This window comes from Acomys minous, assembly GCF_964271855.1.
Source record: "Acomys minous genome assembly, chromosome: 19".
Taxonomy (NCBI): domain Eukaryota; kingdom Metazoa; phylum Chordata; class Mammalia; order Rodentia; family Muridae; genus Acomys; species Acomys minous.
The window spans coordinates 9,355,734-9,381,237 of record NC_140499.1 but is presented as its reverse complement, the minus strand read 5'-3'; the positions used below and the strand labels follow the sequence as shown (position 1 = coordinate 9,381,237).

Here is a 25,504-nt window from a genome sequence, read left to right as displayed (position 1 = left end):
CTTGGTTTTTCTCCTTTTAAATAAGATATCAAATACGTTAAGGCAATTTAAACACTAGGTATAGAAGAAAAATAGAAAGTTAAATATTTACTCTCCTATTCTGAAGATCCTTCAGCCTGGGTGTAGAACCCCGGGGCCTTAAGATTTTGCTGTGTTTTTAAGCAGCATTATAACTATACTTTGTTGTAGGCCCTTAACTATGTTCTGTCTGGGTTAAAACTCAGAAGCTTAGGCTGGAGAGACGGCTCAGAGGTCAAGGGCACTGGCTGCCCTTCTGAGGTCCTGAGTTCAATTCCCAGCAACCACATGGTGGCTCCCAACCATCTATAATGTGATCTGATGCCCTTTTCTGGCCTGCAGGTGTGCGAGCAGACAGAGCACTGTATACATAATAATAAGTAAATAAATCTTTTTTTTTTTTAAAGCAGAAGGAGACATGTCCCGTACACACATCCTAAAGATTGGTCTGGTGAAGAAATTCTTCACAGCCTTGTTTATGTTGTCTGGAACATGAGACCTGGAAAAGAAATTCTAAGTTCATAAGGGGAGTCTAACTTGAAAAGAAAAATGTTAAGAAAGAAAAAAATTTTTTTTTCGCAGAACCTGACTCATTCGAAATGAGAGGAAAAGCTGATAGAGTGGTTTTTAACAGAAGATGTTTGACTAGAGCTTGCCTGCTGTACCCATAGCTACCTGCCCACAAGACTGTGGCTCCCTGGTGACAGCTGCACTAATTATAGAAAAGCAAATGCAAGATGAATTATGTAAATTTACATTGACTGAGGATCCTGCTGGAACATTCAGGAGTCATGACTATCAAAATGAGAATTGTCTTACACTGAAAAGCAATTAAAAGATGAAGTATCATTTGCTATATTGTCTTAGAAAGAGATATGGACCCATCAGGAACATTGACATCACTGGAAATTATCTGCAGGTAACAGCCATTTTGTGGGGCCGGGCATAGTGACGCACGCCTTTAATCCCAGCACTCGGGAGGCAGAGGCAGGCGGATCACTGTGAATTCAAGTCTAACCTGGTCTACAAAGCGAGTCCAGGACAGCCAAGACTACACAAAGAGACCCTGTCTTGAAAAACTAAAAAAAAAAAAAAAAAAAAAAAGCATGTATAACACAGTCCTTTACACACTGGAAAATTTAATAAACCCAGTCTTGGTGAGCATGCTAGCAGAAGGAAATGAAACTGGTATTTAAAATGTTTCTTGGTGAAGCATAATTCAACATCTAATTGAACATGCTATAATTTAAAATAAATCTCTTTTTTTTTCCCCCTTCTCAGGCAGGTTGGAAATGTAGCTACACAGTACCCACCATCCATTCACCACACACAAACACAAGCCGAATCAGAAAGCCCAGCTAGATGTTATTTGCTGTGCCTGGGAAGGGTGAAGAGCAGCCTTAGAAGCAGCACCCTCCCAGGGGGATGCTCTTTTCTCACTAACTGCCTCATCCTGGCTTAGAAAGCCACAATAACTCCCCTCTCCAGCCTCAAGGACAGACGTGTCAGCAGTCTACCACCCAGTGAGGGACCGCCAAAGCCTTTCCCAAATCCACATCTCTCAGGATTTGTGTGCTACCTTGCGGGGAGGTTAAGGACACGGACCGTGTGAGGATTCCCACTTGACCACACTTAGCCCTGACACAGCGCGCTGTGATCTGAGTGGTGCCTTATAAACAAGAGCTAATTAAGAGGAACAGCACTGCTTCAAGGTACTTAGCAGGATGCAAAAATGAAAACCTACAAGCAAGACAGCCAGGGCGCACAAAGGTTGCATTGTTAAAGCAACACAGCCTGAGGCAGCTGGGTTCCCTCCCCTCTGTCTTCTGGAGGACTCTTCTGAGGTCATTGGGAAAGTCTGGAAATTACAATTTATGTCAAGGTGTGTGTATGTGTGCGTTGGGGTTTTGTTGCCTGCGTGGAGATGCCTGAGAGGACCAGGGTGATTCCGGGCATCACGGTTACAAGGGGGAAGTGTTCTTTTTTTTTTTTTCCGAGACAGGGTGTCTCTGTGTAGCCTTGGCTGTCCTGGACTCCCTTTGTAGACCAGGCTGGACTCGGAACTCACAGCAATCCGCCTGCCTCTGCCTCCTGAGTGCTGGGATTAAAGGCGTGCGCCACCACGCCCGGCCCAAGGGGGAAATGTTCTACTATCTCATATTAGAGGCTTCCAGGATATAACCCTTTTAGAAGTGCCCCAAGAGAATGCAAAATCAATAGGGGGTTTAGTTAATCAACTACAGATGAACTTCCTTCACACAGAGAAGGCCAAGTAGGAAAGTGTCACGCTGGGAAACCAGGCAGGACACAGTAGGGAGTATGAGAAGACTAAGGAGTGTGGGTATAATACCTACCTACCTACCTACCTACCTACCTACCTACCTACTTACCTACCTACCTACTTACCTACCTACCTACCTACCTACCTACCTACTTACCTACCTACCTACCTACCTACCTACCTACTTACCTACCTACCTACCTACCTACTTACCTACCTACTTACCTACCTACCTACTTACCTACCTACCTACCTACTTACCTACCTACCTACCTACCTACCTACCTACCTACCTACTTACCTACCTACCTACCTACCTACTTACCTACCTACCTACCTACCTACTTACCTACCTACCTACCTACTTACCTACCTACCTACCTACCTACCTACCTACCTACCTACTTACCTACCTACCTACCTACTTACCTACCTACCTACCTACTTACCTACCTACCTACCTACTTACCTACCTACCTACCTACCTACCTACCTACCTACCTACCTACCTACCTACCTACCTACCTACTTACCTACCTACCTACCTACTTACCTACCTACCTACTTACCTACCTACCTACCTACCTACCTACCTATCTACCTACCTACTTACCTACCTACCTACCTACCTACCTACCTACTTACCTACCTACCTACCTACCTACTTACCTACCTACCTACCTACCTACCTACCTACTTACCTACCTACCTACCTACTTACCTACCTACCTACTTACCTACCTACCTACCTACTTACCTACCTACCTACCTACCTACCTACCTACCTACCTACTTACCTACCTACCTACCTACCTACTTACCTACCTACCTACCTACTTACCTACCTACCTACTTACCTACCTACCTACCTACCTACCTACCTATCTACCTACCTACTTACCTACCTACCTACCTACCTACCTACCTACTTACCTACCTACCTACCTACCTACTTACCTACCTACCTACCTACCTACTTACCTACCTACCTACCTACCTACTTACCTACCTACCTACCTACTTACCTACCTACCTACCTACCTACCTACCTACCTACCTACCTACTTACCTACCTACCTACCTACTTACCTACCTACCTACCTACCTACCTACCTACCTATTGTTCTCCTGGGAGGCCAGGAGATAGAGGAGGCCATGGGACCCCCTGGTATCTGACTGCACAGACTTTTTTGGCCCTTTCTTTAAAAGTATTCTTGACTGGGAGCAGTACAGCACAGTAGTCGGTGAAGTGAGACCATTAGCTTTTTTTTTTAAATTAATTTATTCAGATTACATCTCAATTGTTATCCCATCCCTTGTATCCTCCTGTTCCTCCCTCCCTCCCGCTTTCACCCTATTCCCCTCCCCTATGTTTGTGACTGAGGGGGACCTCCTCCCCTTCTATATGATCATAGGGTATCAAGTCTCATCTTGCTATCAAGCCTGCTACCCTTCCTCTGAGTGCCACCTGGCCTCCCCAGCAAGGGGACGGTGAGACCAGTAGCTTTTAGAGGAGGCAATAGAACGCTGCTTAGAATAAACTCTGCCCTTAGGGGTGTGCCTAGGAATAATTAGCAATGTTTAAGAATACAGAATTTGGGCTGGAGAGATGGCTCAGAGGTTAAGAGCACTGGGTGCTCTTCCAGAGGTCCTGAGTTCAATTCCCAGCAACCACATGGTGGCTCATAACCATCTGTAATGAGATCTGATGCCCTCTTCTGTTGTGCAGGCATACCTGCAGGGAGAGCACTGTATACATAATAAATAAATCTTTGAAAAAGAAAAAAGAAAAAAAAAAGAAAAGAATACAGAGTTCATATTTCCATGTTGCAGGTACATAAAGTACTGGCTGTGCTTGTCTGACGTTGGTTTTCATGGGCAATCCAAGCACAGTTTTGCTAAAAGGGAAACAAAATAGGAGGGTAAGGGATGGTCTCCTCAGTAAAGTGCTTCCCTGAAAGCTTAAGAACTGAGTTCAATCCCCGGGACATTGTCAACGCAGCACTGGGGAGACAGAGCGAGCCAGGTCCCTGGGGCTAGCCAGCCAGCTTAGCCTAGTAGGTAGGCCCCAGGCCAAGGAGAGGTCCTGTCTCAGAGCCCATGGAGGGTGTCTGCTTGCAGATGACATCTGAGGTTGCCTTCCCGCCTCGACCTGCATCACACACATACACGGTACACGCCAGTGCACACACACCACAGCAATAGTGATCAGACTAAAGCAGTTTAAATACACTACTCTTCATGTAATTTAAATTTAGCAAGTTATGCCTGGAGTTGATCAAGTGCTTTCTTAGCATGCTCAGTGCTGTGCATGTGTGTCTGTAGAAGGTTTAAATTCACATATGAAAGCTCATGTTGTTGTTGACAAGTATTGCCCTCAAATATCTCTGATTATTGTTGTAGAAAGCCTGAAAATACACTCCCAAATATGTAACTTGATGTTTGTAAATATATTTTAGGTACATTAGTTGAAAACCTGCTCCAGGATCTCAATGTGTATTCCTGGGGTATGTGTAGATCACTTTGGAGATTGCTTCCTTAGAAGTGACTCTTGAGAAGGCCAAGGCCGTATTTGTCACGCTCCGTTGCGGAGAAGGATTTGGGGACTGTAATTGGAGAGAAGCACAATACAATACAGACTGTAGCTGGCTGGTGAGTTCCATCTTAGGAACCTACACAGTCAAAAGAGAGAACCGACTCCTGTGAGTTGCCCTCTGTCATGCTCCCCAATAAATAAATAAATAAATGTTAAAAAAAAAAAAAAGAAAAGAGAAGTCTATAGTGAGAATTTTTGGTTTCTTTCAAAACAAACACAGAAATGTTATGGGAATGTTTTTGTTTTAATCCCGGGCTGCTTCAGAGTGTCCACAGCAGGTGACTATGATTTGTCTCGTGCTCTGGCAGGGACGTGACTTTGCCAGCTGTGGAGAGTTTCTGCAAATGTGTGACCCTTGAAATTCTGGGCACTCTTGAGAGGGTATATAAATGCCGGGGCTTGGAGCAGGGCTGCGGCAGACGCTGCTTCTGCCGCTGGTGGCTGGTGGTGTGGTTTGCCAAGTGGTCTTGCGAAAAGAGATGAGAAGAAATTACATATCCTGATGGAGACAATCAAACTTGCCCCAAGGAGCTCTACGCCCCTAATCAGCAGGAAGTAGTGTGACAGTGACACCCCCTTTTCCCCTCTGTCCTTCCTTCTCTCCTACCTAGTTTGTGGGGTTGGGAGGGTGGAAGAGAGCAAGATACTCACAAAGCAGCGAACGCTGGCTGCAATAATCGTGACTGCCTATGGATCAGTCAAGGACAGCTGACGCTAAATGTTACAGATGCAACAAGATAGCAGAGCTGGATTCCCCGGGCCCCTCTGAGGCACTCGGCTGTCACTGTGAGCAAGCTGCTCTAATGCAGAGGCTCGCTGCAAACACAGCACTGCCTGCCGAGATCCGGGAAGTTGCCACAGGACAAAGGTAGGTTCACGGTACTCTTCAGGCCTTCTTTCCCCTACTGTAGTAAAAAGATGTGAGCTCAGGGTCTCTGATAGTTCAGTGAAAGGAGGTTTGCTCTCAGTCTGTCCAGGGTGGCAATGGCAGAGGGGTTGTAAGATGGAGGAGATAAGCTGGGCGACGCCTTTAATCCCAGCACTCGGGAGGCAGAGGCAGGAGGATCTCTGTGAGTTCGAGGCCAGCCTGGTCTACAAAGTGAGTCCGGGACAGTCAAGGCTACACAAAGAAACCCTGTCTCAAAAACCATAAAAAACAAAACAAAACAAGATGGAGGAGGTGCTGAGCAAAAGGTGACGGGAGCCCGAGGAGGAAAACGTGCACTTGTTTTCCAGTCTGAGAAAAGACAGGAGTCCACATGGGATCCCCAGGGTGACAAGACTCCCTTCCTGTTGCCTTCCTTTCTTGTCTCTTCCTCACGTCTTTCCATCCATCTCTCCCTCCCTTCCTCATCCTGTCCCTCTCTCTCTAGCTCCCCTTCCCTCTGTGGACAGGGTCTCACTATGGAAACCAGACAGGCTGACTGGCCTTGAGCTCAGGATCTGCCTCCCCCTGGGCCCCCTTCCCCCCACCATACCCTCATCTCCCCAGCTGCTGGGATCAGTGATGTGAACTACCAAACCCAGGGAAGCGCAGACAGCCTTCTGATGGCACAGGTCAGGATGTGCTGGGATCTGAGAGTGGATGTGACCGTTAGCACTGACTGTCAGCTTCTCAGGACTAGAATGCTCAGGAGACAGATTTCTGGGCATATGTGAGGATGCTTCCAAGGGAGTTTAGCTGAGGCAAAAAGGCCACTATGAATGTGGGTGGCATCACCCCATGGGCTGGAGTTCTACACTAAAGTGGGGTCTCTGAGGTAGTTTAGCAGGTAAAGGTGTAAACCTGAGTTTGATATCCAGAACCCACACAATAAAAGGCAGACTTACTCCTACTAAGTTACACACACACACACACACACAAAAGAAACAAGAACCGCCTCCCCCACCCCCCCAGGGCCGGGCATGGTAGCGCACAGCTTTAATCCCAGCACTTGGGAGGCAGAGGCAGGTGGATCTCTGTGAGTTCTAGGCCAGCCCGGTCTACAAAAGTGAGTCCTGGACAGCCAAGGCTACAAAGAGAAACCCTGTCTTGAAAAAACAAAAAACCGGGCTGGAGAGATGGCTCAGCGGTTAAGAACACTGACTACTCTACTCTTCCAAAGGTCCTGAGTTCAATTCCCAGCAACCACATGGTGGCTCACAACCACCTGTAATGTGATCTGATGCATACTGTATACACAATAAATAAATCTTAAAAAAAAAAAAAAGAAAAGAAAAAACAAAAAACCAAAAACAAAACCCCTACATCAGCAACAACACAAACCCAAATTAAAAAATAAAAATGCATTGGTCATCCTTGGAGACTTGGAGTCTTTGAAAAGCCATAAACAAAAGAAAATAGTCAAACATCTGCCTTTCCTGAAGTAACAACAATTAATTTTATGGCATCCAGTAGATGATAAGGAAGCATACCTTGAGAAAAGGATGTCTGGCCAATCAGTGAAGAAGGAACAAATGATGCTACTATCCTGGGGATGTAGGATGCTACCATCCTGGGGATGTAGGATGCTACCATCCTAGGGATCTAGGATGCTCATCAGCAACTACTGACTCTGCAGTTCCAAACAGATGGGGGATTCTTGGGCACAGGGCTTTTGAGACAGGGTTTCTCTGAGTAGCCTTGGTTGTCCTGGAATGTGCTCTTAGACCAGACTGTCCTTGAATTTACAGATATCCTCTTGCCCCGTGAGTGCTGAGATTAAAGGCGTGTGCCACCACCACCAGGCTCCAGTGGGGACTTTTATAATGGACTCGGCCTGACCATACTTGAGCACACTGACTAATCTCAACAGCACACAACAGAGGGACGGGAGCCACTGTGTGTCTTTTGTAACCACGGGCAGGTAAAAGCACTGAAGTTAAGCGTTCCTGCTCCTCCAATTGCACGCAGTCTGGCTGAGCATGACCTTGTACTTCTGACCTCACTGCCTCCGTGTTCCAGCTTCTGGGACGCTTAGCATGTACCACCAAGGCCAGTTCTACGGTGCTGAGGATTGACGCAGAACTCAGGAATGTTAAGCAAGCACTCAGTCAGCTGAGCTGGGTCCATGAGTGCAAGTCTCGATAAAGTTTTATCATTGTCTATCCTGGAAGTAGAGGGGCGGGGGCGTGGTACCTGATACCACAAGGATGCAGCTTATGGAGCTGTCCAGGCTCTGAGTGGTGCAGGGACTTTGACAAGGCAACAACTCCTTCAGTAAATGAAACGTAAGGAGAACAAAATAATAATAATAAAATAAAATAAAGGAACGTAGGTAGATAAAGAGCCCCGAGAAACACACACAAGGCCAGTCAGTGTGTGCGCTTGATTCAAACACACAAACTACACAAACACGTAAGTAACTCTTCAGGAGACAGCTTAAACGCTGACTGGCAGGGAACATGAAGCTCAGGGAGTCCTTGTTAAGCACTGAAAGCAGCGTTGGCCCTATGCACCTGTTTGTGGAGATTTCTCTCTGTCTAGATAAAGCTGAGTACAGAGAGGCTGGTGTGGCCTGACGCTCCCGTTCCACCATGGCTTAGACACGGGGTGGGCTCTTTTCACAGCAAAACTGGAAAGCTGTCTTGGGTGCCCAGGCCGCTCTGACCTGTCAGACAGTTTGTTCTGTTGGCCTGCAGAGTCAGAGGCTCAGCCTAGGTCTGCAGAGCCAAGAAGACCCGGGGTGGCTGGCTACTGTACTAATTGTTGGATATGAAAATGTCTGCCTGGGCCAGTGACAGGGATGAGTTGGGCCAGGGCAAAATCAAAGAACGACCTCTTTGTGGAAGAAGGAGAGGAGAGGGAATGGAGACAGAGGTAAAGGAAAGAGGAGGGGGGAGGGGGAGAGGGAGAGGGGGGAGGGGGAGGGGGAGGGGGAGAGGGAGAGAGAGAGAGAGAGAGAGAGAGAGAGAGAGAGAGAGAGAGAGAGAGAGAGAGAGAGAGAGAGAGAGGCCAGAGATAGCACAGCCCCAGGCTATGTCTTCCAGCCGAATTCATGATTCCTACTTAGACATAAAGATATCCTTGAATTAAACCCATATTTTTCTTGGAAGTACAGCTGCTGAGCACATTCATCTCTTTGATAGTCGCTAGAGAACTCCAGTGCCTAGTCATGGTGGCATAAAAAATTAGCACACTTATCAAAGTGACAAAGTAGGAATGGGTAGGAAATGCCCTACCAGGGAAAAAAAAAAAAGCTGTCCCTTGGGGAGCCTGCCTGTGTTGGTTTACTGATAAGAATCTGTACACTAAGGTTGTCAGCCAGCACAGGAAATTTCTCCCGGTGGAGAGAACTTCCCAGTCGGGACGGATGGCCTGCGGCCACATCGATTGGCTCCAAAGGGCATCTCTCAGACACAGGCAAAGGGCAGCGTATCTAGATCTCTGGGTCACAGAAGAACTTCCTAGCTCTTGAACGGGAGGGGAGGGCAAGGACTAAAAGTGGAAGAAAGCGGCTGCGGCCCTACCTCCTCCTGAGTGGTTGCTTTTTATTTCATTTAAGACAGCTCAGGGCCTGCGAGATGGCTCGGCTTCCAGTGCTTGCTGTAGAGTTGAGCCTGGCAAATCAAGTTGGATCTCTCAGATCTACACGGTGGAAGGGTGGAAGGAGGGACCCGATTCTCCTAGATCGTCTCTCCCTGTCGCATGAGTTTAAAAAAAAAAAAAGGAGAAGCAAAACCAGAATGCATTCCCAAGAGTCTTCCAAAACCACAGACAAATGTCAGAATGCTGGCTGAAACCACGGCAAACAAATCAGGTCTGCGGCTGCTTTACCAGATAGGAGTTATTATCTATGCGTTGGCTTTGCCGAGAGGCGTGCTGTATTGAATTCTGCATTATTGGGATCAATACGTTATTGAGCGTAGCCTGTAAGGGAGCAAGGCTATGGTTGTGGAGGAGATGCAGTCTTTGCTGTGGCAGACTTTTATACCAGAAAGCCTGGAGAATTGCATAAGACAACTAAAATACGAACATCCTTCATCCTTTTTATGTGGGCCTTGAGCTGCTCAGGGTGGTCAGTCTGAGACTTAGAAGAGCCGAGCTGATGGCCTAACAGCTTAAACTGGGGGAAATATATATATACATATATCTCCAAACCTAGATGTGGCCTTGGACCTTTTATCCTACAAGGAGGCAGAGGCAAGAGGATTTTCATGCATATATATATATATATATGCTGTTTAATTTCCTCACAGTAACCTGCTGTGTCCAGCGCTTGCTTGCTCACCTGGACTCCCTCCAGAGAAACCCTTTAAAAAATGTTTCCTTGCCACACTGGAGGTCAAATCCAGGGCTTTTCACAAGTTAAGCAAATGCTCCCCCACGCAACGGCCAGCTGAACAGCGCTTTTCCTGCCCACACCCTGTTATTCCAACAGGTTAAGCAAGCGGTGACTCGGAGTCCACCAATGTCTGGCAGAGCAATGGTGTGATATAAAAAGTTACACTTGGCTCCATTCTGTCTCTTTGACAGTTTAAATGTAGGGAAGTGGACAGAATTCAGGTCCAAAGACGCCACATCGAAATGAAGAAAAGAGGGTTGTACTAGGCCACTGAGGGCTGCAGACTTTCTGGTGTGGGTTACAAGTCTCTTTATGATCCCCCGCCCTGAAGTGACTTTGACCAGATTATCTCATTACATTACATGGAGATCATGAACGGAAATAGTAATACAGTTTTTGTTCGTTTGTTTCTGAGACCCTTATGCTACAAGATTTCCTTTACATTTTACACACACACACACACACACACACACACACACACACACACACACATGCATGCGCCCTGAAAACATCTTAGTGTTTCCAAGGAAGATGTTGTCCTTCATTGACACGCAAGAGGGTCCAACAAATAACATATTAACCAGCATTTCCAGTCTTCCTTTCTTCTACCTTGGACTTTCTTCTCCCTCCCTCCCTCCCTCCCCCCCTCCTCTCCCTCTTTACTCTTTGTGGATGAAATGAGCCATGGAAATTTTATTTATAAGTAATACAACCATCCCTGGACGTTTAACTGTTGATTGGAGTCATCCATTAAGGGAACCATACAGCTAAGGAACTTTGGTAAGTCTGGGTCCTTTGAGTACCTGTAGGACAGAAACAAAGTAACTGAAAACCCAAAGAAAACATTGCCATGGGGCCCTCATAAAGGAAGTCCCGAGTAACTTTCAACCAACAGATTACAGGCAGCTTTTCCTTAGAAAGCCTCCTCTCCAGAGAGGGAATATGAAAGCTCAGATTCTCTTCCGGCAGGGAGCTCTCTCTGCTCTGAGAGTGGATGATTTGAGAAAAGACTCCAGCCAGGAAACTGTTATGCCCGGAGGAATGGCTGGCTTTCTTCAGGACACTTCCTGATGAATCTAATAGTGTTCTCCGCAAATGTGCATGGTAAAGATTTCAAAAGCAAGGGCTGGGGAGACCACGAAAGTGTGAGCTCCCAAAGTCAGATTCCCAGAACACCTGTGAAAAAGCTGGGCACCAAGGAGAGTGCCTGCAATCCCAACACTGGGGAGACAGAGCCAGGGGCGCTCCCTGGGACTCTCTGGCCAGCAACTCACCTTCAAATGTAAGGTGGAGTCAGTTAGCTTAGTGGTCCCAGCACCCAGGGGTGTAAGTGTTGGCAGGCAGCCCCGAGGGAAAAGGTTTCCCCAGCACAAGTGTTGTAGCCCTGAGGGGAAATCCCCAAAATTCAGTTACAGCTCTGAGGGCCAGGCTTCCCCTGTGAAGTGTTAGAGCTGGGGGTGCGGGTAGGGAGGGGGTTCCCCTATGTAAGTGCTACGACTCTGAGGGGAAAGGTATCCTGGCAGTCGAGAGCCAAGGGATGCCACAAAGTCACACTGCACAACAAACCACACACAAGAGATTTATTGGGACAGACACCAGAGAGTGGCTGCCTCTGGGCTAAGCACAGAGAACAGAGCAGGACATAGGCTTATATAGAGTTTCTTCAGGTGACTGATGAGATTTCAGGCGAAGTCCAGGGATTTTTGCCCTCAGGGATTGGTGACCTTGTTGGGGTTTGGTAGATTTCCAAACCTAGATGTGGCTTCGGACCTTTTATCCTACAAGGAGGCAGAGGCAAGGGGATTTTCACGAACTAGAGGCTAGCCTGGTTTACAGAGTTCTACCAGCAAAAGCTGCATAGTGAGATGGTGTCTGAGAATCATGGAGGAATGATTGTGGAAGATACTTTGTTGTTGTTGTTGTTGTTGTTGTTTTGTTTTGTGTTTCGAGACAGGCTTGTCCCTCTACGATAGAGTGACCAAAGCACACGAGGAAAACATTATATGGAACTTTGTTTGACAGACTGATTTATTTTAAAGCCAACAAAGTGGCTGAGGGAACTTTAGGGTATTAATTTCACATTTTATTAACTTTTAATGAGGCATGTGGTTTCTTTAACATCTATATTACCTATGTAAAGGAGCCTATTCATTAGAAATTGAGCTTCTGATTTGAGTACAGAGCCAACATTCATTTCCTACAGAGGCCAACTTGGGTGAGGGTAAAAAGCCCGGGCAGTCACCTTCCTGAGTAGAGGACCTCATCGTCCCATGAATATTTTCCATACCGTCCACATACGCCGAGCACCCACCATTGATAGTTAAGAAATGGAGAGGCTGCTGGGTAAAACAACAGTGCTGGTAATGTCTTCCTCAGCAAAGTTTACATATATATCAGGCATATTTACAAGTGACTATTTTACTGCCTGGGTAACTATTTTACTTGTACACTAGTAAACATAGCCAGGGTGTCACAGAGGCTAGGCGAGCACTCTCTAACTATGCGACAGCCCAGAAGTTTCACTTTGGTGATCAACTTGCCTAAGTAGTTGAATCTTACAATCTCGTTCTGTTTTTGGGTTGGTTGGTTGGTTGGTTTTTATGAGACAGGGTTTCTCTGTGTAGCCTTGGCTGTCCTGGAACTCAGTCTATAGACCAGGCTGGCCTTGAACTCACAGAGATTTGCCTGTCACTTCCTCGTGAGGGCTGGGAAGATTAAAGGCAAGCACCACCACCTCGCTTGTTTTTCCTTGTTTTTCTATGGATTTGTTGAGGAGAGAGTTTTAAGTAAAATTTGGGGAACTATTCACCTCTCTCTAGAATGTTTCTACTCCAAGAAAAGGCTAGGGTGGCTTGACAGCTGTAAGGCAGGTAAGAGTCCAGGGGAATATTGGAGAATGCGTGTTCTAGGGCCTCTTCTTACTTATCTTTCACTGCAGTGAACAAGCGTAGCTCCTTGCTGTTGAGGCAACTTAACCTCAGACAGATGTGAGGAAAGTAGAGCCTGCCTCTGACTTTGTGCTACCATTCTGCCAGCCTGAATGGCTTGTCTGACAGGAGCTCTGAGCAGCCAGTTTCCTCCATCAGACTTCAGGCAAAAACTTGCTCTGCTTTTTCCTTATTGCATATTTTTATTATATTCTTTATTATATAGTCTTCCCTTGGTGCTGAGACTTTGTAGACCAGGCTGGCCTCGAACTCCCAGAGATCCACCAGCCTCTGCCTCCCAAGTGCTGGGATTACAGGCATGCGCCACCAGCCCGACTCAATTCGTGTTTTTAAAGTGCTCCTTGCAGGGTTCTGATGAGGGTACCTGGAAAGTCTCAATTTGAGAGGCGTTGCTTTGGAAACTTGATAGATGTTTTTTCTTTGGTGGGGTGGAGGACATCGAGATAAAACTATTTCAAAACATCGGGTTTTAGCTGGGTGTGGTGCACACACCTGTGCGCCCTACTACTCAGGAAGCTGAGGTCTGGGAGACTTGAGCTCAGGGGGGGGTTTGTGGGTTGCCCAGGCAACATAGTATTTAAAATAGGGCTAGGGAGTTTGCTAGGTCAGTCAAGCACTTGTCTTGCAAGCCTGAGGGCTTGAGTTCTATCTCCAGATTCCAGGTTTAAAAAAAAAAAAAAAGGCGGGCGCTGTGGCTGGAGATCCTGATTCTGGGAAGGCTCAGGGAGGACCCGCGGCTCATGGCCACTGAGATCTCTGTCTCGGAAACTGAAAAGGGGTGGCTCCCGAGGCTTCTAGCTTCCACTGTGGGCACATGTGTAAATGCACACAAATGTAAGACATTGGCTGCAATGCTTTATCAGCTTGCTAAACCCCTTCCTTACAAAGGTTGAAGAGCCTTGTTTCTCAACACTTCCCGGACAAGAACACTGTTGTGAATCCATGTCGTCTCCCTCCCTCCCTCCTTCCTTCCTTCCTTCCTTCCTTTCTGTCATTCTCTTTTCCTCCTCCCCCTCCCCTTCCCCTTTCTCCTCCTCCCCCTCCACCACCATCACTTCTAGCTATGTTATCCCAACTGGCCACAAATTTCTGGGCTCAGCAAAGTTCCTGCCTTAGCCTCCTGCGTAGCTGGGGACACTGTGCCATTCATTTAAATGAACCCACGGTCTGGGAGCTTTCCATCTCTAGCCCCTCCGTCTTCTTTCTTACTAGGACCTTCCAGAATACACCTAGGATCTCCAGTGTCCCCTAGTCTGAGGGTATGTCCCTGACACAGGTCAGCAAGTTGCTGGGGAGGTCTGTGGCCATCTGCCAGCGGTTGACAAGGCCGGCATTGTATGAGTTAGTTAGAACCTGGCTCGTTGCCTTGTAGGTTCAGACACCTGATTTTGTCAACAAACAAGATTGGATCTGGTCTGTGACCCAGGTTCACATTAACCAAACTCACAGCACCACGAACACGCAGGCCTCATGCCACAGATTTGTTTACAGTTAGAGAAGAGGTTAGACCATCTCATTAACGTGGAATCTCCCCACACACAGGTGGTTTGGGAAGCCCCATTACAATCAGAAGGCCGCTTTGCAGGCAAGAAGTTAGAAAAGGGAAGTTAAACACAGGGCTTGGGTACGGCGGAGACTGGGCCTGGCTCGTGAATTTCCACAACTGAGATAACATTGCCGATCTTGTGGGCTGACTTACCGGATTTTTTTCAGACCATAAGACGCACCTGACCATAAGATGCACCCAGTTTTTAGAGCAGTAAAACAAGAAAAACAGTAAAAACAGTAATCGGACTATAAAGTGCACCCTAATCCCCCCCACTTTTGGGGGGGGTGTCTTATGGTCCGAAAAATACAGTAAGCTTTCTGTGTGCTACACGCCTTTTGTGAACTTGTTAAAGTAATTGAGTTAAATTTCACTCAGAGAAGAAAATCATGTTCTTTCTTTAAAGTGATTTTTCAGGGCCCAGGAGAAAGTGATGGGATACAAGTAGGGGGACCACAGTTCAAAGCCTGGAATTCATCTAAAGAAGAGGGGTGTGGTAGTGCTCACTTATAATGCAGGGCTGTGATGGAGAGAGAGGCAGTCACTGGACACCCCCCCCTGCACCCCCCCCACCCCCCCGCCAGCCTAGCCCACTCAGCAAGTTTCAGATAGTACAGGATCCTGTGTCAAAAAGCCAAATGAGTGGCACCCGAACAAAAAAAAGTGACTTTACTGCCCCCACCCCATGCCTTGCTTCTCTCCCCCTCCCTCCCTCCCCCCCCCCTTTTCTTTCTTTTCCTTCTCCAGATTTCTCTTTGTTGGTTTTACTGGTAATTCGCAGCAAGCAGTCTCTATCCCTGTTACTAATAACACAATACCACAGGCTGGTTACGTCAGAAAGGAAAGGGTTTGCAGCTGACTGCGATGACGCAACCTAAATCCAGCACTCTGGAGCGGGAGGTAGGAGTTCGGTAGCCGACTTGAGATTAGTCTGGTCCCCCATCGCAAACTCTAAGTCAGAGCAGAGGAAGTACACATTTCCTGTGTGTTTGCTTTGGCTCATAGGTCCAGTCAAGAGCCTCTGGCTGAGGAGAGAGCCTTCTCAGTGACAGGGTTCTTAGGCTGTGCGGAGTGGGAGGCGACAAGAGGATGTAACTGTGTTCCCTGGTTTCTCGTCTCTTCCTATGAAGCCATTAGTATTCACACATGGGAGCTCTGTTCCTAGTGACTTATATAAGCCTAATAGGCCCCTCGAAGGCCCCATAAACACTATAGTGTTTTTAATACCTCACAACAGGTGTAAAACCCCACCATGGGTGTTAGGGGGCACCACAATATTATTTCTCTAAGCCACTACGTGGAGGAAGAGTTAGGAACAGGGTCAGTTAAGTGAATTGCTACTCCATAGTGTTTCTGCAGTGTGCAGTGTCCACTTTTCTTTCTTCCCTTCTTTTTCTTTCCTTCTTTATTTTATTTTCTTTTTTTGAGACAGAGTTTCTCTGTGTAGCTTTGGCTGCTCTAGATTCGCTTTGTAGACCTCTAACTCACAGAGATCTGCCTGCCTCTGCTCTGGAGGGATTAAAGGTGTGTCCCACTTTTCAAAGAAGACAAAAAGGAGAACAAATAAGACACAGAATCTGGTTGGGCATGGTGGTGCACGCCTTTAGTCCCAGCACTCGGGAGGCAGAGGCAGGAGGATCGCTGTGAGTTCGAGGCCAGCCTGGTCTACAAAGGGAGTCCAGGACAGCCAGGTACACACAGAGAAACTCTGTCCCAGAAAACCAAAAATAAATAAATAAATAAAATAAAACACAGAATCCGTTTCTTTTGCCTTTGGCATAGAATATAAAATATTTCAGGATATTCATTTTTTTCTTAACTTTTAAAGGTTTTATTTTTCATGTGTATCTGTGTTTGTATGTGTGTGTACATGCATGCAGGTGACTGTGGCAACCAGAAGAGGCCATCAAAACTGGAGTTGGAGTTGTAGGCAGTTGTGAACCACCCAGTATGAGTGCTGGAACCCAACCTCAGTCCCCTGCAAAAGCAGCAAGTGCTTTCAGCGGGGGCTTCCTCTCCAACCCTCATGCTTCTTAAATGTAGGCATCTCAAAGCTAAAGCTGTCCAAAGCAACTCCTGACCTTATGGTGTGTGCTGTGTACTGCTCAGTGGAGCCCCTGGCCCCTATGTGGTGTTGAATACTTGAAAGTGTGTGATGAAGAAACTGCAATTTTTACCTTACTTCATTTACATTTAAACAGCTCTATTCAGGCAGCGCAGCACTCTGTTGTTACTAGGTTTTTTTCTGTGACAAGAAGCAAATGGCACTTTCAGGGAGGGGCCCCATCGTAAGCTTGCTTGTTGAACACTCGGGAGACCCTGGATTTGGTCCCCAGTGCACCCTGGAGGAAGGAACAAACAACAGAGTTCATTTGCATAGTCATTTTCCCTGCCTTCCGGGTCCTTCGCAGATCCTGGCCCCTAGTTACACAAGACTCTGCAGACAGCAGACAGCAGACAGCAGGAAGTCACTTCCTGCGATTCAGTCTGAGGTCGCAGGAGCATCCACAGGTACGAAATCAGCTCCACTTCACAACAGCAAACACAACTACCTGAGCTTCTGAGGTTTTATTTTCCTCCCTTCAGCAGCCGGGGAGTGGGGGGTGGGGGCGTTTCTGTGTATTCACACAATTCCGGCAAGGTACCCATTGGCGTAGGGTAGCTTATGTGTGCAGTCTTGCTCTGATTGCCTGTGCCTGAGGACAAGTCAACCTTAGCTGCATGAAGCTCTGTTTATGGGTTTGTGGCTCTCAGGAAGGTGGGAAAGGGACCAGCTAAGAAATGGGAGCTGAGCCGGATGTGGTGGCATAAACCCTTAATCCCAGCACTCAGGAGACAGAGGCAGTTGGATGCTGTGAATTCGAGGCCAGCCTGGTCTACAGAGCGAGTTCTAGGACAGCCAGGGCTACACACAGAAACCTGTCTTGGGGGAAAACCCACCAAAGAAAAGAAAAGAAAAACAAAACAAAACAAAAATGGGGCTTGGGTAGTGAACCCCATGAGAGGTAACCACAGTTCTCACTCTGCCACCTGGTGACCTGGCCCCTCACTGAGTTCCCCCTTCTCAGATTTGCATAGTCTGTTTCTAAAGCCTCCTTCGATGGAAGCTTCTTTATCTTGTGTTCCCTGACAGCGGGGTTCTGCTGCCAGGTGACTATCTAATCTGATCTAGGAAACAGTCTACATCCCAGAGCTCAGTGCAGGAGCGGAGACACCAGCTTTCCCGGTGAACGAGTGAGGATGTCGTGGCCTGCCTTGGAGACGGGGCTAGAGACTATGCCGGCAGTCCTTACTCACCCTAGTGAGCACATTTCAATTTAAGCTGTGTATCAGTGAAACGGACATGCTTCTGGGGATTTTAGTCATGGGATCAAAATGCAATGACAGACAGACTCTATTAATGATCCTTAAATCGTAGAGTTCCATAGCCCTTATGGAACTAATGATTTTTGTTGTGTGAATGTATAGTGTGCGTGTTAGTGTGTGAGTGTGCATGTGAGTGTGTATTGTGTTTGTATGTATGTGTGTGAGTTGTATATGTGTGTACATATATGTGTGTGAGTTTGTGTGTGTGTATTATGTGTGTGAGTTATATCTGTGTGTACATATATGTGTGTGAGTGTGTGAGTATGCGTATATGTGTGAGTGTCTGAGTATGTATGTATGTATGTGTGAGTTGTACATGTGTGTACATGTGAGTGTGTGTGTGCGTGTGTACATGTGTACATGTGCCATGCAGACACGGAGAGGTCAAGAGGACAGCCTTGTGGAGCCTTCAACCTTCACGTGAGCTTCAAAGACTGAACTCAGGTCCATGGGCTTTTGTGGAAAATGCCTTTATCCCCGGAGTCACCTCACCAGTCCTGTATCATCTTTAAAGACCAAACTTATCCTGCCTAAGATTCGGATTTGAAAAGCAAGGGTAAATTTTCCTCATATTTCAAGAGAAAGAATTTATCAGACTGTGTGATCTTGTGGACAATTCTGTGCCAGTTTCCTGATCTATCAAATGGGATAATAATGGCTGCTACTTCATAAGATTGTTCTGGAAACTAAATTTGTTACTATATGCAAAATGATTAGGACAGAGCTAGCAAAAGTAAACACCATGAATGTTTTGTTTGTTTGTTTGTTTTGAGACAGGGTTTCTCTGTGTAACTTTGGCTGTCCTGGACTCACTTTGTAGACCAGGCTGGCCTTGAACTCACAGAGATCCACCTGCCTCTGCCTCCCAAGGGCTAGAATTAAAGGCATGTGCCACCACTGCCCAGCCAATTTTTATTTTTTTAAATGATGGTTTCTTAAACTTTAAGTTGCAGTGTAACAGTAATGGATGGAAATGCAAAGATGCAGAATGAAACAACAACAAAACCACAAGGCATTTAATAAGACAGGTTCAGCGTGTGGCTTGCACTTGTAATTCCAGTTCTTGGAGTCAGAGGCAGGAGGATTGTTGCAAGCTCCAGGCCATCCTGATCTATCTAGCAAGTTGCCCTCCAGCTAGGGCACCACAGTGAGACACTGACTTTCATTTTAATTTTTTTTTTAAATGAAAATCACTTTACTGTAAAAACAACAAAAAAAAAAGAAACAAAAAACAAAAAGGGGCTAGAGAGATGGCTCAGTGGTTAAGAGCACTGACTGTTCTTCCAGAGGACCCAGGTTCAATTCTCAGCGCACACATGGTGGCTTACAACTGTCTGTAACTCCAAGATCTGACACCCTCACACAGATATATATGCAGGTTAAACATCAATGCACATAAAGTTAAGATAAATAAATTATTAAACACAACAACAAAACAAAACCCAAACCAAAATATCACACGACTAGATTAACCTAGCCCTTCACACAAGCACTCAGATCCAAGATCTATACCCACCAGTGAGCATCGATACAGGCAGAAAAACATGCAAAAAGAAACACAAACAAACAAGTGCATTGTGCATAATAAGGGTACGTGTCACTATGGCCTATGAAACATGAACCTAACCCTTGAGTTTCAATATTTGTCTTTTTTCCTAAAATGAATTGGTCCTTATCACCTGTTTGAGCGCTCACCAAGAAGTGAGGAAGTGAAAAAGGAACGGCCCTGGTGTGGACGAGTTCACATGGTTCTAACTCTTGCTTTGCCATCAACGAGTGATGACCCACTCTTCCTCAGCTCCCTCTTAGTTGAAGGAATGAACTTCTAGTACCCCTCTCAGAAGAATGTGTGAAACATTTTGAGGTACTTATTGAGTTTAGTTTCTTCTGTTATTTATTTTTTTGGGGGGGGGAGGGGGCAGGGGGCAGGGTGTCTCTGTGCAGCCTTGGCTGTCCTGGACTTGATTTGTAGACAAGGTTGGCCTCGAACTCACAGAGATCTGCTTTCCTTTGCCTCCTGAGTGCTGGGATTACATGTGCGTGCCACCAGGCCCTGAGTTCCATTCCATTAACTAGAAAACATCTCACAACCTCTTTTTCACGTAAGAAAAAAATCAAGGATAAATGTTTGTTTTATGGGGCTGGGAGACACTTAGGCTGGTAAAGTGCTTTCCTTACAAACATGAAGACCTGACTGTGATCTGCAGAGCTCACCTAAAAACTGAAACAAAAATAAAAAACGCTGGTGTGGTGGTGTGTGACCCCCCCCCCCCAAGCCAATGAAGAGACCCTATTTCAAAGCACAAGGTGAATGCCTGAGGTTGATCTCATGCTTCCAAACATGCACACACATACATGCAGCACACAGGCACACACGCGTTGCCAAGTTTCTTAATCACTTCTGCAATCTTTAGAACTGACCTGTGTTTAATGTGACTGTTACACTAATTAAACAATTTTTTTTTTCAATTTAAAAATTGAGAAGTTGGACTGGAGGAGTGGCTCAGGAGTCAAGAGCATTGGCTGGTCTTTCTAGAGGACTTGGGTTTGATTCCTAGTGCCCACAAGGCTGCTCACAACCATTTGTAAACCCAGTTCTGGGAAACTGCTGCCCTCTTCAGGCTACCTTAGGCACTAGGCTTGTATGTGATGCACAGATATATACACGCAGGCAAAACACTTACACACATAAGGTAATAAAATTAAAAAAAAAATTGAGAAGTCTAATCTCTAACAAGACTTTGCTCTTCTGCGTATTCCTTTTCTGTTTTCTCCACTTTCTGTTTCAGTTTTATAAGGTTTAGTTAAAGCCTGGAAAAAACAAAATCGTGTTGTGACAGTATTCAGTTAGCTTCTCGGCCATTTGCTTGTTTTTACGGCATGAAAATATGAACTGGGACCTTGTTGATCTGGCGCTGACTTGGCAGATAGCAGGGAGAGGCCATGCAGGGAAGACTGCCTAGGAGTGATGGGAAGAGGAAGGCTGTGAGGGAGGCACACACCTCCTCATCCTCAGGAAAAACCCCCGAGGAGCTGGAAAAGGCCATGGTGGGGGGTCTCCCAGGTCTGCCCTGCTGCTAACAAGTCTTTCCAATGCACTGTGCTGTCCTCAGGGAGCAAGGAAAGAGGAGGAAGAGGATGTGCGGCTACAACGGACACCTCTTTGGAAAAGAGCACCAGGGATGTTCTTAAGTATTCATTCCTTCAGCACTGTTTACTGTTAACATTTACTTCTCTTCCCCCACAACATAAAAATGAAAATAATTTAGGTCACACTTTTCCTTATCCTTTCTCATCTTCATATTCCTTGGAACTATATTACTAGGTCATTATCAAGGTAGTGGGAGAGTTGGGGAGGAGAGAGCCATCAAGAATTCTGATGGAAGCTGGGCACACTTGGCCGGCAGAGGCAGGTGGATTGCTGTGAGTTTGAGGCCAGCCTGGTATACAAAGCAAGTCCAGGACAGCCAAGGCTAACAGAGAGACCCTGTCTCGAAAAACAAAACACAGCCGGGCGGTGGTGGCGCACGCCTTTAATCCCAGCACTTGGGAAGCAGAGGCAGGTGGGTTGCTGTAAGTTTCGAGGCCAGCCTGGTCTACAAAGTTAGTCCAGGACAGCCAAGGCTACACAGAGAAACCTTGTCTCGGAAAAAAAAAAAGAAAAACAAAACACACACACACACACACACACACACACACACACACACACACAGAATTATGATGGGATGACGGAGAGGCCTGGGAACAGAGACATCTAGTTATATGTCACAGGCTATTCAAGTGCCCTTGGGTTCTGGAGAAGGCAGGTGCTATGTAAATGACCGAAAAAGACCTTTCCTTCCACTTTAGCCCACTGCCATTTTGGGGAGAGAGCCTTTCTGTCACTCCCCATGCATGTCCCTGACCCAAATGTTTGTTCCTGGACCCCGGGTCCTGGATGTGTAAGTGAATGTGCCTTTGGACTTGACCCTCATCTGTAGCGTTGATCTTAGCTAAAAGGCCAATAAAAGTGACAAATAGATCAGTGAATGGAGTCAAAAGGCAAGCATTTGCCCCAAACAGAGAGAGGGGCTGTCCTTGAGTGTGGAGTTTTGATCTTTACTATTCCCAGACAGCTACAACTACTAATGAAGGGACCCTAAGGTATCCACTCCCAATCTAATGGGAGGACCGCACACTGGGCAAGGCCCCACTCCACCGTTTGGAACCGTTACAACAATAGTTAGAAGAACACGCTCTCACCGATGTCTTGCTCACGTCCAGCTGGCAGCCAAGAAGGTAAGCGTAATCTATCTAATGGTATTTATTGACTATTACTTACCTTTCAGCACTGATTCAGACTACCAATATGGTCAGGCATGGTGGCGCACGCCTTTAATCCCAGCACTCAGGAGGCAGAGGCAGTTGGATCGCTCGCTGTGAGTTCGAGGCCAGCCTGGTCTACAAAGCGAGTCCAGGACAGCCAAGGCCACACAGAGAAACCCTGTCTCGAAAAACCAAAACCAAACAAACAAGACTACCAATACATGTTATCATAATGTTCATTGCTTTCTGGTGCTTTCCCCCTCCCCCCATCCCCCTTTTGTGTGTGGACATGTTCCCATGTGTACAGGTGCATGTGCGTACGCCTGCATGCAGAGGCTAGAGACTGACAATGGGTGTCTTCTGTGGTGCTTTAAATAAGAATGGCCCTCATAGCCTCATAGACTTGAATGCTTAGTCACCTGGGCCTGTTTGAAAGGATTAGGAGGATTAGGAGGTGTGGCCTTGTTGGAGGAAGGGTGTCACTAGGACTGGGCTTTGAGGTTTCAAAAGCCCATGGTTAAGCCCAGTGTTTTTTCTCTCTGCCTACAGATCAGGATGCAGCTCTCAATTACTTTTTCAGCACCGTGCCTGCCACCATGCTTCCTGCCGCGATGACAGTGGATTAAACCCCTGAAACTGTAAGTTAAACCCGAAATGAAATGCTTTCTTTTTAAGAGCTGACTTGGTCATAGGGTCTCTTCACAGCAAAAGAGCAGGGGCTAAGACATCTTCCTTGATTATTTTCACCATAGTTTAGGAGAGTTTTGTCTGCATGTAGGTCTCTGTATCACAGGTATGCTAGGTGCTCCAGGAGGTCAGAAGAGGGCATCTACAGATCAATTTGAGCCGCTGTGTGTGTGCTATGAACTAAACTCGGGTCCTTTGCAAGAACAAGATGGCTCTAAGGAGCCACGTCTTCAGCACTTCCACCTGCCCTGCAGGAGACAGGATCTCCTACTGAGCCTGGAGCTTACGGATCCAGTTAGGCTGGACCGCCAGCGAGCTGCAGCGATCTCCGTTTCTCGGTCCCCTCAGCGCTGTGGTTGTGGATGAGCAGCCCTGCGTCTGGGTTTTATGTAGCTCTTGGGGGACCATATGCAGGACTTCATGCTTGTGGAATAGACCTCCCCAACCCCCAGGGCTTTTTCTAAGGACTGTATTTTTCTGTGTCTGTATAGATCTGTTTCTGGAATAAAAGACCATGTCATTTGCTTCCAGTATCTTTAATTTTAAAAACTTTTTTTTTTCTTGAGCTGGCATCTTTGTAGTAGAGGATGACTCTGAACTTCTGATCTTGCTCCTACCTCCCGAACGCTAAGATGACCCTGCTTCGGCAGTTCTAGGCTTCATCCCAAAGCCTGATGTGTGCCTGGCAAGCACTCCACTGACTAGGTTACAGCCGCAACACTGATTGTATAGTATAAGTTTTATTGATAATTCTGAAAATTTTTTACATGGTCTTCAAAGGTGTGGTTCAGAAAAAGCCTACCCATCTGCAGCAGAGCTGTCTGTGTACACAGACTTTGTTCTGTTCGTTTCACCCGAGTTCCAGCCTTTACCTTTTGGCTAAGACCTTGGGAATCCAAGGGCAAAGCAAGCTTTATTTTGTAATTTAAGAATAATGGTGAAAATGCCCCCCAAAGCTTGGTTTTCATTGGTTCTAAACACATGGCTGTGACTAGTTTCTCGACTGTTATACATAAAATCCCAGACACAAAAGATCTTTTCCTCAAAAATAGGCCCGAGAGGACAAAAGAACTGAAGGATAATGTATTTGATTTTTCTAAAAAGTGTATCTACTGTCTAATTAACTTTGTTTCTCAGGCCTTTGGCTATGCTACCAAGTAATTACTTTTATGGCTGGTAAGATGACTACTAAAAACTTAGCATTAATTGCGGTTCCAGAATCGCTTAAACACAGAGAGAGAGAGAGAGAGAGAGAGAGAGAGAGAGAAGAAGAAGAAGAAGAAGGAGGAGGAGGAGGAGGAGGAGGAGGAGGAGGAGGGGGGAGGGAGGGAGGGAGGGAGAGAGAGAGAGAGAGAGAGAAGAAGAAGAAGGAGGAGGAGGAGGAGGAGGAGGAGGGGGGGGAGGGAGGGAGGGAGAGAGAGAGAGAGAGAGAGAGAGAGAGAGAGAGAGAGAGAGAGAGAGAGAAAGAGAGAGAGAGAGACACCTCGGTTATCTTGGTTTCTAATTTTTTTTTTTCTAGCTAGATACCGAGCCAGGTGCTAGGTGACCAGCTGCTTAGTCTCAGGACTGTCCTGGCTTTCACCTCGGCTCTCCAGCCAGGCCTCTGAATACTCTGGCGGTTGGAACATCTATTCCCCCAGACTCGCAGATGCTGCTCTCCCCCCACCGGCTCGGCACAGAACATCATTATCTTTGCTGAGCTTCTGTCTCTATGGCAATAACAGATGGGAAGTGCTGTGGAATTATTCATGTTCACACAGGCAAGCAGTCAAGGAGCGGAGGGTAGGAGGTGGGCGAGGGGCATGACCTGGGAGCATGGAGCCGGGGGCCCGACAGGAGCTGGGGCGGGGGCGGTGAAGGGAGGGAGGGGGACCATTTGTTAGACCTATTGTGGGGAAAAGAAGGGAGAAAAACGTTCGAGCACAGAACTACTCCCAACTGGACAATTGCAAATGTGGACTCAAACATGAGTAACCCCGAAACGTAAAATAAACTAGGTGGGGGAAAAAAAAAGGCACGCGCGGGGGGGAATGGGAGGGGGGACGCGTAGCGCCGCCGAAGCTTGAGTTCCCTAAGTCTGCGCGGTGCTACTCGCCGCGCTATTTCAGTTCCTGAGACTGCGGTAGGGTGGAGAAAAGGGGATTTCTTGACGTTTCGAAATATGACGGACTAGCTCCACAGAGTTGAGTATTCGAGCTGCTTCCTGGGTACGTTGGCTAGGAAGTCCCCCCGTCACCACTACCCGCCCCCCCCCCCCCCCCGCCGGCGGCCCGAGGTGGCAGCCGAAAGTGGTTCTCTTTCCCCACCTCTTACCGTCTCTTGAGGAGAAAAAAAAAAAAGAAAAAGAAAAAGAAAAAAGAAAAGAAAAAGAAAAGCCTGAAAACCCCAACCAAAGCGCTTAGTGAATTAGAACGGGTCACTTGTGGGCTGAGAGCAGCTGGGGCAGCAAGGTCTGTGCCCCCCCCGCGGTGCGGAAACCGCGGCCTCCCCGAC

At 46.9% G+C, this 25,504-nt stretch overlaps 1 long non-coding RNA gene across 1 annotated transcript; it reads left to right on the top strand.

The window, feature by feature from the left end:
• The first annotated feature begins 10,814 nt into the window (after window positions 1-10,814).
• Window positions 10,815-24,272, top strand: LOC311590618. The gene is made up of 4 exons (XR_014776928.1): window positions 10,815-10,939; window positions 22,131-22,297; window positions 22,874-22,962; window positions 23,118-24,272. It is a non-coding gene; the product is annotated as an uncharacterized lncRNA (long non-coding RNA).
• The last annotated feature ends 1,232 nt before the right edge of the window (window positions 24,273-25,504 follow it).